Source organism: Momordica charantia (assembly GCF_013281855.1).
Source record: "Momordica charantia cultivar OHB3-1 chromosome 11 unlocalized genomic scaffold, Mcharantia_2.0 BLBB01000011.1, whole genome shotgun sequence".
NCBI classification, from domain to species: domain Eukaryota; kingdom Viridiplantae; phylum Streptophyta; class Magnoliopsida; order Cucurbitales; family Cucurbitaceae; genus Momordica; species Momordica charantia.
The window spans coordinates 16490063-16507219 of NW_028275159.1; the positions used below are offsets into that span (position 1 = coordinate 16490063).

Genomic DNA, 17157 nt, shown 5'->3' on the forward strand with positions numbered 1-17157 from the left:
TTTTTGAGTTTCAACAATATTGAGAATTATTTTCTAAGAATAGGTTGGAATGAGATATATTGGTTGGTTAGTTTTGAGTTATATTCTAAAGTGGGGAGGTCATGATGAAATTTGTACTTACTCTTGATTGTTTGTGTTTTTGTTAAGCATTTATAGAATAGGTTGGAATTGAGAGATATATTTTTGGCTAGTTTTGAGTTATTCTAAAAGTGGAGAGGCTATGTTGAAATTTGTACTTTTTTATTATTTGTGTTTTGAGTCTAAGGTTAGTTTTTGAGTTAAGTTTTAGAATAGATATTGTTTTATAATGGATGTATGTGTTAAAAGTTTTAGTTGCATATTCAGATATTATAATAGGTGTGAAGGAAATATATATAGCTGGTTAGCCACGTCTAGGCAACTAACTATGTTTTAATTTATTTATTCACAAAATAATGACGATCAATATCTGTCACGAAATATAGTCATTTCGTGACATATATATCGATGTACATACAATGACGTACAAACAATGTCACACAAAAGATGACGTACAAACAATGGCGTACAAACAATGTCGCACATACAATGATAGTCACAAAACAAGGACAGTGATAAAGATGTCGGTCGTCACCCGTCATGGTTATTCTTTCATGACGACACGTCCGTCATGGAAAACGCTATACATGACGGGCAATGCCCGACCTTAAAAGGGTCGTTTCATGACGGCCATGTCCGGATGGAAAGAAAATATACATGACGGGCAATGCCCGACCATAAAACTGTCCGACATGAAAGGGAAACAAGGACACTCGTATAGATGTCGGTCAGTGACCGACATGGTTAATATTTAATGTCGGGCAATGCCCGTCATGAAATAGCAGATTTGTTGTAGTGCACTAATCACGTTTGTTCTTCATTTCTGGGAATTAGTTCCTGGAGGCAGCTTGACACCGGAGAGATGACACTCAAGGTCGGAACAGGAGAGGTCGCCTCAGTTGTGGCGGTAGGGGAGCTCAAGTTGTTTACAAACAAGAATATGTATATATTATTAGATAATGTGTACGTAATTCCTGAAATTAAAAGGAACTTAATTTCAGTTTTGTAACGCCCTGCGTTCTCTGACCCGTTTATTTTAAGAGATAAATAGTGTCTTTGGATTTTTCCCTAAGCTGATAAACTTTATTCTTGGATTTTATAATTTTGAAATTCTAATTTTTGGCTAAATTAGAATTAAGTTTAATTTCATTAGATTAAGATAATTTAAGTTGTCGACCTGTCTAGGACATTTTTTAGTTAAATCTTAAATTCACGGGTTTTAGGATTTTTTTTCCTAAATTCTACTTTTTCTGTGGATTGTTATTCTTGGGTTTTAGAGTTTCAGTTAACTATTTTATTTCGGGCTGTTGTGGGTTTTATTTGATTTCTAAAGTATAATTATTGGGCTTATTGTTTTGGGTCATTGTGTTATCTAGTTGGGTCTCTTTTAAGAATAAGGGATTAGGCTTTTAGTTTTTAAAACAAAAAGAATGTAAATTAAAACAAAAATAAAGGAAAGGAAACCCTAAGCTACCCCACATCTCTTTCTTCTCCATTTGTTTCAGCCGCCCCCCCTCTCTTTGTTTTCTCCGGCGAGGTAGCTGCGGCTATCGGCGTCACTGGCAATGGTAGCGGACGGCGTCACCGACAGCAGTGTTTTTGGTAGTGTTTTTCTTCATTCCGGCGATATTCGACCCTTACCCACACCTATCCGAACTAGATCTAAGCTACCCACATATAAGTGAAGTCGTTTTGTGGTAGCGGACAGCAAAACAAAGTCGTTGGAAGTCGTTTCGGCGCGTTCCTCCGCTGCAAAACGTGGACAGCAGCAGTTTCGTGGTGTTTGGTGCTTAACCACACCCGTTTGAAGCCCGATTTACGTTACCCATCCTTGCTCGAGTTAGATAAGAGTTACCCACACCTAAACGAAGTCGTTTTGTAGTAACGGATAGCAAAACGAAGTCGTTGGAAGTTGTTTCGATGCGTTCCTCTGCTGCAAAACGTGGACAGCAGTAGTTTCATGGTGTTTGGTCCTTATCCACACTCGTTCGAAGCCCGATTTACGTTACCCACCCTTGCTCGAGTTAGATAAGAGTTACCCACACCTAAGCGAAGTCGTTTTGTAGTAACGGATAGCAAAACGAAGTCGTTTGAAGTTGTTTCGACGCGTTCCTCTACTGCAAAACGTGGACAGCAGCAGTTTCGTGGTGTTTCGCACTTACCCACACCCGTTTGAAACCCGATCTACGTTACCCACCCTTGCTCGAGTTAGATATGAGTTACTCACACTCAAACGAAATCGTTTTTGTGGTAACGGACGTTTCGAACTCTCCTTATAACTGATTTTTATGACTGAAACTGTCTTCTTGACATGCTGTTTTTTTATTTAAATGCCTAGGTGCCGAATAAACCGAAGAATTAGGAACATTGAGAGTGTGTAAGTAGTTCTTACTTGGAGGATGTTTGTTGTATGAATATGTATGAATTGTTTGGTGCTTTCGGTGTGTTTATTTATTAATATGTAAGTTGATTGTGTCTTAGTGAATATTGGCTAATGATTATAACTAGTTGAATGAAATCATGTTGGTTCTGGTTGTTTATAATTGATTTGCTTTGCGTTGTTGGATTTGATGCTTAGTGGGATTTCTGAAAGCATTATGGATTATGAATGGTTTTATCGTTGCAGGGTTGTGTTCATAAAAGCATACTGAAATAATATGGGAGAAATCTGTTGTGTTGCGGATGCATGTATACCTGTCATCTCATTTTTAACTTACTGTTTTTGGTTTTGGAAGCATGCTGGTTTTATTGTGAGTTGAGTGCTGCATGGGTCATGGCCTAGAAAGTATGTAGCAGGACTCTGGTGAGAGTTTCGGGATGTAATACAGTAAATGGAGAACTAACAGGGCCAAAAAGGCTGGCACATCACTAGTTGGGTATTGAGGCTCCAGGTGCAAAGGTCGGGGATCGATACCCCAACTTGGTAGAGATGAGTGTCGAGGCTGTGGGTACAAAGGGTCGGGGGTCGGCACGGTGATTCTATTTTGTTGAATTAGTATTGGGTCTTGATGTGGTGGCGGTCAAGGACCAATACGTTGAGTAGTCGTCGATACCTTGGGGATAAATGTCAAGGGTCGATGCACAGTTTGAAGCCTTGGGGATAAATGGCAAGGTCGAACGCCAAGCCTCTGTAGATGAGTGTCGGGCCTTAGGGATAAATGGCAAGGGCCGATACGATTCGAGGAGTTAGACTTGGAGGACTAACATAGTGTGATAGGTTAGGAGTTGCTTGGAGGCTAAGGACCATTACGTTATGCAGTAGTTGAGGCCTTGGGGATAAATGTCAAGGTCCAACGTCGAGCACCGTGGAGAAGTGTGGATGCCTTGGCTATGCGAGGTCAGAGGTCGATTCGACTTGAAGGAGTAACTCTTGGAGGAACTAGGAAAGAGAACTAGTGAGTTTAGATGTAAGGATGAGTTTGACATGCATGGTGCATGTTTAGTTAAACTTATGCATAAACTGCTTCTTTTAATATGTTTCTTTTTACTTAAAGCTTGAAGTTATTGATAAGCATGATGTGTGGATTCTTTGCATAGCACGCTGTTTGTGCGTGACCCTTCAAGTATGTAATGCTTACTGGGTACCGTGGGTGTACTCACCCCTTATTTTTCTCACTAGACTTTGTAGGTAACAGGATTACTCTTTGGAATGGTGGTGGCGAGGAGGAGGCTTGATCGGAAAGACCATTAGCTATGCTGCGTGTATTTAATTCTTTTAGTTAGGATAGTTGCAGTTATTTCATCTTGTAGTTGAGTTGTTAGTGGTTGGTTTTGTTTAGTTTTATGGTTTAAAGGATGTTTTAAGGTGGTCAATTCATTATTCTTTTTAGAACATTAATTTTGTTAGCTTCTCGAACTCCAGGACTGTAATCTTCTTAGGATACTTATGAATACATTTGTTTTAGTTGATCGAACTTGAGTTAGCTTTTGCTTCGTTGCCATTCGAGATGTTAATTTTCATTTAGTGGATGGTTTATGATTAGTAAAGGTTTCCTTGAGGAGTTTGGATAATGTGAAGTTGGTAATTAAATGGATTATCTGTAAAGGATTTGAGTTTCTCTTAAATCTTTAGTGTTGTTGTTTTGATTGTTCAAGCTCTCGTGAGTATTGAATCAGAGTAGCGCAGAAGAAGCATGGTAGTTTTATTGTTTAGTCTTGTTGTGAAGATAATTCTCTTGTTTAAGTGAAAATTTTGGGTAGTCTTAGTAACGGTCCTCGTTTGGAAATATTGAGAATTCTAGGGCGTTACAACTTTCTTGTTTGTTAGATCATATGTACTTCATTTCATTTCAATTTAATGAAGCGTTCATTTCAAGAAATGGTGTTAATATTTGTTCTGCTTTGCTTGAAAACAACTTGTATGTGCTAAGACCAACCATAACTAAAGCAGTTTTAAATACCGAGTTGTTTAAAAATGCTAGAACTCAAAATAAAAGGCAAAAAGTTTCTCAAAAAGAAAATACCTATCTTTGGCATTTATGATTAGGTCACATTAATCTTAATGGGATTGAGAGGTTGGTTAAGAATGGCATTCTAAGAGAGTTAGAAGATGATTCTTTACCACCATATGAATCTTGTCTTGAAGGCAAGATGACTAAAAGACCTTTTACTGGAAAATGTTATAGAGCCAAAGAGGTCTTAGAACTTATACATTCAGACCTTTGTGGTCCGATGAATGTTAAAGATCGAGGAGGGTATGAATACTTCATCTCTTTTATAGATGATTATTCAAGGTATGGTTATTTATACCTAATGCAACATAAGTCTGAAGCCCTTGAAAAGTTCAAGGAGTACAAGACTGAAGTTGAAAATCAATTAGGTAAAACCATTAAAACACTTCGATCTGATCAGGGTGGAGAGTATATGGACTTGAGATTCTATGACTATATGATAGAACATCGAATCACATCCCAACTCTTAGCCCCTGGTACACCTCAACAAAACGGTGTATCAGAAAGGAGAAACAGAACCTTGTTGGACATGGTTCGATCAATGATGAGCTATTCTCAGTTGCCTAACTCGTTTTGGGGTTACGCAGTGAAGACTGCGGTTTATATTTTGAACGTAGTTCCATTAAAGAGCGTTTCTGAAACACCCTTTGAGCTATGGAAGGGTCGTAAAGCTAGTTTACGTCATTTCCGTATTTGGGGATGCCCGACACACGTGCTCATGACTAACCCAGAGAAACTGGAGCCTCGTTCAAAAGTATGCCTATTCGTAGGTTACCCTAAAGAGACGAGAGGTGGTCTATTCTTCAATCCTCAAGAAAACAGAGTGTTTGTATCGATAAATGCTACTTTCTTAGAAGAAGACCATGTTCGAGATCATAAACCACGAAGTAAGATAGTGATTAACGAGATTTCGGAAGAGGCTACAAGCACTTCAGCAAGAGTTGATCAAACTGGCACTTCAACAAGAGTTGTTGATGAAGCCAATACATCACGTCAGTCACATCCACCTCAGGTGTTGAGGGTGCCTCGACGTAGTGGGAGGGTTGTGTCACAACCCGACCGCTACGTGAGTTTAACTGAAACCCAAGTTGTCATACCTGATGGTGGCGTCGAGGATCCATTGACCTACAAAAAGGCAATGGAAGATACTGACAAGGAAAAATGGGTCAAAGCAAAGGACCTGGAAATGGAGTCCATGTACTTCAATTCCGTTTGGGAATTTATAGATCAACTTGACGGGGTAAAACCCATAGGGTGCAAATGGATCTATAAGTGAAAACGAGACGCCGAAGGAAAGGTACAGACCTATAAGGCGAGACTTGTGGCAAAAGGCTACACACAAAGGGAAGGGGTGGACTATGAAGAAACCTTCTCCCTTATAGCTATGCTTAAGTTCATCAGAATACTTAAGTCCATCAGAATACTTTTGTCCATTGCCACATATTATGAATATGAGATATGACAAATGGATGTCAAGACTATTTTTCTGAATGGCAATCTTGAAGAAAGTATTTATATGTCTCAACCTGAATGGTTCATAGCACAAGGTCAAGAGCAAAAGGTTTGCAAGCTTAAACGGTCCATATATGGGCTGAAACAAGCATCTCGATCTTGGAACATAAGGTTTGATACTGCGATCAAATCTTATGGTATTGACCAAAACGTTGATGAGCCTTGTGTATACAAAAAGATCGTCAACAACACTGTAGTCTTCTTAGTGTTGTATGTGGATGATATCCTACTCATCGGGAATGATGTAGGATACCTCACTGACATAAAAAAGTGGCTAGCTACTGAGTTCCAAATGAAGGATTTGGGAGAAGCTCAGTATGTTCTTGGCATCCAAATTCTACGGGATCGCAAGAACAAAACGTTAGCCCTGTCTCAAGCAACTTATATCAACAAGATGCTTGTTCGATATTCGATGCAATATTCCAAGAAAGGCTAGCCCTTCAGACATGGAATTCATCTGTCTAAGGAACAATGTCCTAAGACACCTCAAGAAGTTGAGGATATGAGACGTATACCTTATGCTTCAGTAGTGAGCGGTCTGATGTACGCTATGTTGTGCACTGGGACTAAATTTTGCTCTGCAGTAGGGATGGTCAATAAGTATCAATCCAACCCAGGATATGATCACTGGACTGCTGTTAAGGGAATCCTCAAGTATCTTAGGAGAACGAGGGACTACAAGCTCGTGTATGGCGCTAAGGATTTGATCCTTATAGGATACATTGACTCTGACTTCCAAATAGACAAGGATTCAAGGAAATCCACGTCGGGTTCAATATTCACTCTTAACAATGGAGCGGTAGTTTGGGGAAGCATCAAACAAGGATGCATCGCATACTCCACCATGGAGGCTGAGTACGTTGCATCTTGTAAAGCAGCAAAAGAGGCGGTTTGACTTAGAATGTTCTTGACAGATTTGGATGTTTTTCGAAACATGAACTTGCCCATCACACTTTATTGTGATAACAGTGGTGCTGTGACAAATTCTAAAGAACCTCGAAGCCACAAGAGAGGCAAACACATCGAAAGGAAGTACAACCTTATACGGGAGATAGTGCAACAAGGAGATGTTATTGTCACAAAGATTGCTTCGGAGCACAATATTGTTGATCCTTTTTAAAAACACCGCTCACAACTAAAGTGTTTGAGGGCCATCTAGAAAGTCTAGGTCTACGAGCTTTGTACGATTAGTCTAGGGCAAGTGGGAGAAATGTAATGGGTATAGTGTATGCCCTAGTTTATTGTATTTTCCCTCTGCCTTATGATAATGTACACCCCACTCGAGTTTAGTTCAAGTGGGAGTTTGTTGGGTGTGTTGCTTTAAACTCGTAGTTTGTATTTATATAAAAACAAATGTATATTCAATAAATTTGTTGTTGAATTCATAGCATTGCATTGTCCAAAATCCAATAAACTAAACATCCAAGGTTATTATCGTGTAACCGGGACAATATATATAATGGGTATATATTTGATATACTAGGTATATATTTGATATACTCCTGATATATGAGGTATATATTTGATATACCTCTGATATACAAGTGGATAATGTCCCGGGAATAACCTAAAGGGTCTATAGTATATGGATAAGGTTGGATACCTTATCTTGACAATACTATGGATACGGCCCACTTTGTAAATGTTACAAACGACTCAATCCAGGTCGTTCGTGTGGAGACATGCAAATGGGGTAGCCTATATAATGAGTTTGTATAAGACTGGACTGCGAAATAGCCAATCTTTAGATGTATAGCCGTTGACTAACAGACTGCTATTTCATAAGATGACTAGACGACTCATTGTCAAATCCTGAGTGAGTTATGGACTCCTGCCCGTGAGGGCTCATCCTTTTATCTGTATGGGTGAGAGTGGCCCGAGTTGCCGACTCAATATTCCTACCATTTTGGGGACGAGATCGAGTGGGGAGCTCGAACATAACTTCACAAGACGAAATTCACTCCTCCCTGACTTTGGGGAGTAGATGAGTGTTCTCTTAAATGCTGACTCTGGGACTTGAATAAGGGGCCCTACCTTTTCATTGGCCCGAGAGGGACTTCGGGTTATTGGTCGGACCATAACCGGGTTGTTCATTAGAGGAGCAGTGGTATTTAAGGAGCAAGATGTAACTCAGGGGTAAAACGGTAATTTTACCCAACTTGTGTTACGAGCACTCGTGAAGGATTGATTTGTCATTAATGGTCGTATACCCATGGACACGAAAACATTCTGCAGTGAGAAGAGTGCAACTGCGGGTCTTTAGTAGAGTGACTCGTAGTTAACGAATGTTGATTAACTCGGTCAATGAGTTTGACCGATTAATCTCGTATCGTTGGAATTTCTGATCTGTAGGTCCATTAGGTACCCTTGCTAGCTCATAACGAGTAAAACGATGAACAAGTTTTTGGAAGAATTTGAACTGTTCAAATTGCTCAAGGGAATATTTGTGTATCAATACATTATAATACATAGTTAATTGTAGATTAAAACTATATATTATGAGAGAAATTATTTGAATGAGATTCAAATAAAATTAATATGAATAAGATTCATATTAAAACTATAGGTTAAAAATAATGTGCATAAGATGTACATTACGACTATAGGTTATACGAGAGAGATGCATTTGAATAACATTCAAATATATGGGTTTAATTAAATATGTGATATTTAATTAAATTTTAAATAATTAATTGTTAATTAATTAATTAATTATTAATTATATTAATAATTAATAATTAAATTTATTTGATTAATAATTAATTAATTAATTATTAATTATTAATTAAAAACTCCCCTACAAAATTGTAGGGGAGTGGGAAGTTGTGACGTGGGGAGTTACCCCACGTCACATTTAAGCATTTGCTTAAACTGTACATAATATTTCTTCTTAGAAAAAGCAAGGATACTCTATCAATCAGTCTCTCTCTCAATTCTCCCTCTCGCTCCAAACGAATTGCTCCCACAAGCCCGATCTCGAAGAGGATGGCTGGCCTTCAATGCCGACACCACCCTTTGGAGTTAAGGCGTGTCCCCTTGGGGTGCGCCCGTGCTCTTTGTTAAGAAGAAAGACGGTTCTATGCGACTTTGTATAGATTACAGGGAACTAAATAAGGTGCGTAATGTGCTGTATTTTCTGTTTTGGTGTGCTTAGGTATGAAGTTGGCGCAACATTTAAGGGCGCGGTTGTGTGTAAGTAGACAAGGGGTGTGTGCGTGTGTTAATGTATGCTCGATGGTCTCTGACGTGCTGATTTTTGTGGCATTTAATGCTAATTTTGTGATGTCATTGTGTTATATAATTTTCGTTGTGTTAGTCGATATGTTTGGAATGGTGTTGGATAGTTGTCGATGAAAATGGTGAGTTTTCTGGTTTGCTAAACTGTGAGTATAGCTGTGGTAATGTTTGTTGCATGGATATGCATGTTTTTGTCAGGCGTGTTTAGTGAACTATTATCCTTAGTAATAATAATGTTGGATATTGAGCATGATTGGCTTATTATTTCGTTATTAGAAAGTTGTTAAAGCTGTGAAAGCATGCTGAACTGTATTTGTGAGTTGGAAGATGCAGGGTTAGTGGTAAAAGAAAGTATATAGCGAGACTCTGGTGAAAGTTGGATTTTTGGAAAGAATGAAAGAGTGGGTGTCAGGGCCTCGGGTATAAATGGTCGGGGGCTGATACGTCACTAATGGAGTATCGAGGCCTCGGGTATAAATGGTCGAGGGTCGATACGAGGAGTCCTTTGGAGGGAAGACTATTTGGGCCTTAGGTATAAATGGTCAAGGGCCAATAAATGGTGAAGTCATCGGGGCCTCGGGTATAAATGGTCGAGGGCCGATCCTGAAGTGTCGGGGCTCTAGGTATAAATGGTCAGGGGCCGACTCTATTCAAAGGGGATAACTGTGGAAGGTTAGGATAGCTGAGATATGTATGGAAGTACTTGCGGTGTTAGGGAGACTAGAGGTTGGTTGTTAATGTATTTACTGGTTGTGGATGTCACTAAATTTTTATGGAATGTGTTTATGTTTGAATGCATAATATGTTGAAAGGCATGACTACGATTGTTTCATGATATAATTGAGCATGATGTGTGTGAGTGTCGGTGAGGGCCTATCCCCTTGTTGTTAGTTTCCTTTCGAGATAGGTGCCTATTTTAGTTTTATTCTATTCATCGAGTTTCACTTAGTTGAATGATAAACTTGTCTTGTGGGGTGGTCCACGAATGTTATCGAATGATATTCTATGAGATTGATTTATCGTTAAATTGATGAGAATTGGAACTTGATTTTATATATTTGTTTGCATAGGGAGTTGGCAGGACGTACTTGGGGTAAGCTTAATTAGTTGGGTAGTTAACGTGACCTAGAAGTGTGTGGGAAATTCTGGGTCGTTACACAGTGCGTGTTAATAATGGGAGGTGAAAATTCTACCATTTTACCTCGTACTCTCACTACATCTCCTTAGTGTGGATTGATGGCAGTATAAATTTTTTTTACCAAGGCCTCTGATACACGCGTAGGTAGGGCAAACGTCTCCTAACAATTCTCCAGAAGCCGTCTCTTGACATATTCTGGCACGGGTTCTTGTGCTTCATCAAAGCCCTTCTCAATTAATATCTCACACGAAGCGAAGTCAGGCATTTTCACTTTCGACCTCACCCTTTTCACCTTGGATGGTGTTTGCTCAATATAATCGGGCTCCTCGTCATTGGTCTCCTCAAGTGGCTCTTCTACCCCTCTTGATACCCTAGCCCTCTTGGCTTTTTTAGATGGACAAGCTTCAGTGTAACGCCCCGCGTTACTCAGGTTAGTGTACCCTCAAGTCTCGGGGCCTCCTTTCTTAGAAATTTCTTTTTATTTAATTTAATTGTTCCATTTCATTTTATTTCGAGATGCTGTGGTAATTGTTGAGTGTTGACGTGTAGTTACGTATCTAATTATTGTTTAACGAGGAAATGGTTTTCTTTACAATTGTTCTGGTTCGTTGGGCCCAAATTAAGTACCTAGTTAAGTGGACCTTCCTTGTTTTAAAACAAGAGGGAAAAGGAGAAACCCTAGCCCAAGTGGGTCCCTTCTTTGTAAAAACAACATAAAGGTAAGGAGAAAACCCTAGCCCCCAAAACCCCTCCCATTCGTGAAGCACCTCTTTTCCCCCCGTTTCTAGTTGTCGTTTTTCTTTCTTCTACCGGCGCCTCAACCCTCCCCGAAGCACTCGATGGACGGCGACCACCGGCGGTTTTGACAGCAGCAGTAGCAGGCAACGGCGCGGCAGGCGGCGCGGCAGGCAACTGCGGCGGGCGACTCCGGAAAGTGGCGGTGCGCGGCGTCGGGCAGCAACGAGTGCACGGTTTTCCGGCAGCAGCAGGCGTGCGCGGGTGTCGGGCAGCAGCGGTGCGCGAGTGTCGGGCTGCAGCGGTGGTGCGCGGGCGTCGGGCAGCAGCTGTGGTGCGCGGATTCCGGTAGCAGCGGGTCGTGGCCCGGGTCCTTGCTGCACACAGCGTCGTGGGCATCGTTTTGGTGAGTTTTTACTGCTAAAATAGTCCGGATAGCAGTAGTTTCCGATCTCGGCACCTACCCACAACCATTAGAGGCTCGATTTATGCAACCTGCATTTATTCAAGTTAGGCCTGACTTACCCGCACCTAGACGAAGTCGATTTTTGCGGTAATGGACATTGCAAGATCTCTTAGAATGAATTTAGACAGCTGGAAATTTTGTATTAATTATTTCGTTTGTCTATTGTTGATTAGGTGGTGAGTTGACGCAAGATATAGGAGCATAGCAGTCGGTAAGTAACACCAAGGGGCGAGTGCGTGCGTTATTAAGTGTTAACGGAATGGTTGGTGCTGATTTTTAGTTAGAATAATTTATTTCGTGCCTTAGAAATTGTTAGTCTTGGTTTTGTGAACTCTTAGTGATTGTTGTTGAGTTACGTGTTTCTGTTTTCATTGTTAGACATTATGGGAATGCATGATTTCTTATCATTGGTTGTGAGTGATCAGTTCTGAATTTTGTGGTTGGGAGTAATTAAACCTTGACGTTTGTAAACATGTCAGATATGAAATGCGTGTGTTGATAGCCTGTTATTTAGTTTTATATTGTTGTGTTGAAAGCTGTTGGGTTAGTGTTTTGTTTGGTACAATGAAAAGCATAATGGTAAATTGTGCTGTGAATTGAGATGTGGAAGACTTACTTATAGGTTGTCCTTGGAGGATTAGTGGGAATTGTCAAGAATGTGATGGGTCGGATTAGTGGTTCGTTAACCTATGGGTTGTCTGAATTGAAAATTCATACTAATCGCTTGGTTATTCAAAGTCTTGAGTGGATGCCTTAGGAATAAATGACAAGGCTGAATATCAGGTTTCTATGGAGAAGTATTGGGGTCTTGGGAATAAATGTCAAGAACCAATACGCCGGGTAGTCATCGGTACCTTGGGGATAAATGTCAAGGACTGGTGCACAGTTCAAGGCCTTGGGGATAAATGGCAAGGTAGAATATCAAGCTTCTATAGAGGAGTATTGGAGCCTTGGGGATAAATATCAAGGGCCAATACGACTCGAAGAGTTAGACTCGGATGACTAACGTGGAGTGGTGCTATGAGAAACAGTTCAAGGCCTTGGGGATAAATGGCAAAGTCGAACACCAAGCGTTGTAGAGGGAGGTCGGTATCTTGGGGGATGAATGTCAAGAGCCGTTACGCCTCGAAAAGTTAGACTTGGAGTACCAACATAGGGTGTAGAGCGAGTGTCAGTACTAGTGGGACAAAGGCTAGTGGGTCGTGTGGTTGAAGTCCCGAAAGTCTAGGTGTTGGGTTGCTTGTATGGGAATGTTAATCTATTATTATTATCCCTTGCTGCCTATCTGTTTGTTATGCTATGGTCTTTGATGTGATTGTGATTACGAGCGTGTTGTTGTAACGCCTCGCGTTACTTAGGTTAGATTAAATTTATTTTAATTTTATTCATATTGTATTTTAATTTATTTTAATTTGTTCCATTTTATTTTGTTTTGGGTTGTCATGGTGCCATTGTGAGATTTATTTTAATTACTGAAGTGTATTTTGCTGTCCTAGTTCGGAGTCGTTGGGCTCATTTGTTTATTTAAGCTATTTGGAAATGATTAAGTTTAGTAATATTTGAAAAATTGGAATTTTAGTTTTTTTAACTCAGGGGCTTTGTTTTAAAAAATTTGGTAAGTGGACCTATTAATTCAAAACATAGTAAGAAACCCTAGAACCCTCTTCCTCTTCATTTTGCATGAGCCACCACCCATGTGTTCTCTAATTTTGTATTGCTCCCCGAATCTCGAAAGATGAAGAGTTAGGGTCATTCGGGCTACAAACTTCTTATTTGCAGCTTGTTCTTATTTTACTATTCTTTCATCACGTCCTCCATTTATAACAATGTTTAATTCTATTTTTTCTCTAAAGTTATGAGCTAAATTTATTTTCCCAAGCCTGATTTTTATGATTAACTAAGTTTTTTAAAAATCCAACAGGGCAAAAGGTGTTTTTCTCTTCTTTTAACACTTAAGGTTGTTTATAAAGTTAAAAATTCATTTGGCCAATTAATGATTTAACCAAGCATCAATTCTGAAAAGGTTGATATATTTTCACAACTTTAATTGATTTAACTTTAAAGAGAAAGACTTTAGACATAAAGATTTTGCTCGAGTAGCCTAGACATAGGACCTCGACCCAAGGTTATAGTTGGTTTTTATTAAATTATGTTCAATTTTCTAATAGATATATTATGAATTAATGTATACCTTCAAAACCACTCAGATAAGAAGACGGTGAAGCAATACCGATGAAAAATATAGAAAGTCACATGGCGCCGAGTTTGAAAAATGTTGTGTATTTTTAGCTAATTTAAAGTAACTGGGTTGAGTTTATTCCATTGAGTTTCTAAATACTAAAATCAACATCATTCTTGATATTTGTTCCCCCAAAATCAATTGCAAATTTGCCCAACATCATTTTCATTAGAAAGGCTTTAATTGTCCCTGTAGATCGATACTCGAAATACTCATTCCATTTTATTACTTGTGATGGGTGTATACTTGCACTCTATCATTTATATTGAATCTGAAATCCCAAACAAATAATACCTGCAAAAGTGAAACTTCATGTTCATTAGTCAAATAAGAAGAAATGGTAACCGACAAAATATCATTCAAACCCAAATATGCATATTTTAAATGAGAGCGTAGGGATTTCTTCTCCAATGCTGAAGGTTCAATGATGGATGGTTGCAAGGCTTTCATATCAAATGCTGTCAATTGAAAAAACTCAACATTTTCTAATTTCGTAAAAAATGCGTGAGGTGCATTTTTTGCAGCCTCCAAATCTGCTTCTAAGTCTGCAGCTATCAACTCGTAGAGTTCTTCCATGGTTGCTCCTATTGAAGAGCGCTCCTCGACTTCATTCGGAAGATGCATTGCATCAAGGGCTTTGAACGTAACTTGCTCATCAATGACCTTCATAGTGATTTCTCATTTCCTAACATTAAATACACTGTCACCAATTGCTAAAGAATGGCTTCCCATGAATGATTGCCACCTCAAGAGCTACTTCACAGTCCAAAATAATGAAATCTGTAGGAAAAAATAAATTTATCAACTTTAAAAAGCACATCCTCTAACGTGAACCAAGGAAGCTACATTGTCATGCCTTAAGGACCCATAACGAGATCAAAAGTCAAAAGCTTCAATAAGCTTTACTTTCTCATGTTCAACACTTGGTGAGTTCGCCTAGGGATGTAAAGAGAGAGATGGAACTTTTAAACTCAACATCTTCCAAGTAGAGCTTAAGGGAGGCATTGCATTAAATGAACTTGAGTTCATTTAAAGGAGTTGAAGTTGAAGTGGAGTTTAACTCAAGTTGCATCCAATAAAGCCAAGTTAGATCCAAAGAACTCAAGTTGCATTAAATGAACTCAAGTACATCTCAAGCTTCATTTAGTGCAAGTTAGCCATCAATTAATGGAACTACACTTAAAGATACTTCAAACTACTTTAAGTGAAGCTTCATTTACAATTGAGGGGTTACAAAGACTTTGAAGGCTGACAAGTTAGCCATCACTTGGGTTTGATGCCCTTAGCTCGTGTATTTGTAATTTATGAATAAATTATTTATTCAATAAAGAGTTATCTTATTATTTCTTTGCATTACTCGTATTCCAGCAAACTAAGATCTAAGGTTATTTAATGTAACTGGAACAATGTATACTTGACATATAGTATATATTTGATATACAATATATATTTAATATACAGTGTATACATTTTATATACGATGTATATATTTGACATACATTATATATTTAATATACAATATATATATTTGATATATAGTATATATTTAATATACAATGTACATATTTGATATAAAGTATATATTCGATATACAAGTGGATAATGTTTCACTAATAACCTAAATGATCTATACTACACGGATAAGGTTGGGTACCTTATCTTGGTAATACTATGGATACGACTCGCTCTGTAACTGTTATAAACGACTTTATCCAAGTCATTCGTGTAGAGACATACAAGTTGTTGGGTGTGTTGCCCTAAACTCGTAGTTTGTATTTATGTAAAAACAAATGTATATTCAATAAATTTGTTGTTGAATTAATTGCCACATTGTCCAAAATCCTATAAACTAAACATCAAAGGTTATTATCATGTAACCGAGATAGTATATATACTAGGTATATATTTGATATACCTCTGATATACGAGTGGATAATGTCCCGTGAACAACCTAAAGGGTCTATAGTATATGGATAACGCTGTGTACTTTATCCCGACAACACTATGGATACGGCCCACTTTGTAAATGTTAGAGACGACTCGATCCAGGTCATTCGTGTGGAGACATGCGAGTCTTGGTATCCTATACAATGAGTTTGTATAAGACCGGACCGCAAAATAGCCAATCTTTAGATGTAATACCATCAACTAATAGATTACTATTTCTTAGGATGACCAGACGACTCATTCTCAATCCTGAGTGAGTTATGGACTCTTGCCCATGAGAGCTCGTCTTTTCATCTGTATGGGTGAGAGTGGCTCGAAACACCGACTCAATACTCCTACCATTTTGGGGACGAGACCGAGTAGGGAGCTGGGAACATAACTTCACAAGATGGAATTCACTCCTCCCCAAGACCATAACCAGGTTGTTCATTAGAGGAGCAGTGGTATTTAAGGAGCAAGATGTAACACAGGGGTAAAACGGTAATTTGACCCATCTGTGGTTACGAACACTCGTGAAGGATTGACTTGTCATTAATGATCGTATATCCATGGACACGAAAATATTATGCAGTGAGAAGAGTGCAACTGCGGGTCTTTAGTAGAATGACCCGTAGTTAACAAATGTTAATTAACTCGGTCAATGAGTTTGACCGATTAATCTCGTATCGTTGGAGCTTCTGATCTGTAGGTGCATTAGGTCCCCTTGCTAGCTCATAACGGGTAAAACGAGGATCAAATTTTAGGAAAATTTTTAAATATTCAAATTGCTCAAGGGATTATATGTATAGTGATACATTATGTTAATTGTAATTGAAACTATATATTATGAGAGAAATTATTTGAATGAGATTCAAATAAAATAAAATTAATATGAATATGATTCATATTAAAATGATAGGTTAAAAATAATGTGCGTAAGATGTACATTATAACTATAGGTTATATGAGAGAAATGCTTTAGAATATGATTCTATTATGATAATAAATAATTAAGTGTTAATTATTTATATATATATATACATAATTGATTAATTAATTGTAATTAGATTATTAATTAATTAATTAATTAATTAATTATATATATTAATTTGATTAATATTTATTTAATTAATATTAATTTAATTAATATTAAATTAATAAATCACTCCCATACTTAATTGCAGGGGAGTGGGGGGTTATTATTGACGTGGGGTAACTCCCCACCTCATCTTTCTATTTTTGTTGAAACACAGCAAAAACAGAGGTCTTTTCACAGAAGTAACCCCAAGGCATTTCTCAACACTGATATCTCTCAATTCTCCCTCTTGTTCCAAATAAAAGCTTCCACAAGCACGATCTCGTACCCAAAGGATAG

General features: G+C 38.4%; 1 long non-coding RNA gene across 1 annotated transcript; it reads left to right on the forward strand.

Annotated features, from left to right (window-relative positions):
* Positions 1-1542: 1542 nt before the first annotated feature.
* On the forward strand, positions 1543-3992 carry LOC148208215 (uncharacterized). The gene is made up of 3 exons (XR_015788948.1): positions 1543-2328; positions 2417-2455; positions 3698-3992. It is a non-coding gene; the product is annotated as an uncharacterized LOC148208215 (long non-coding RNA).
* The last annotated feature ends 13165 nt before the right edge of the window (positions 3993-17157 follow it).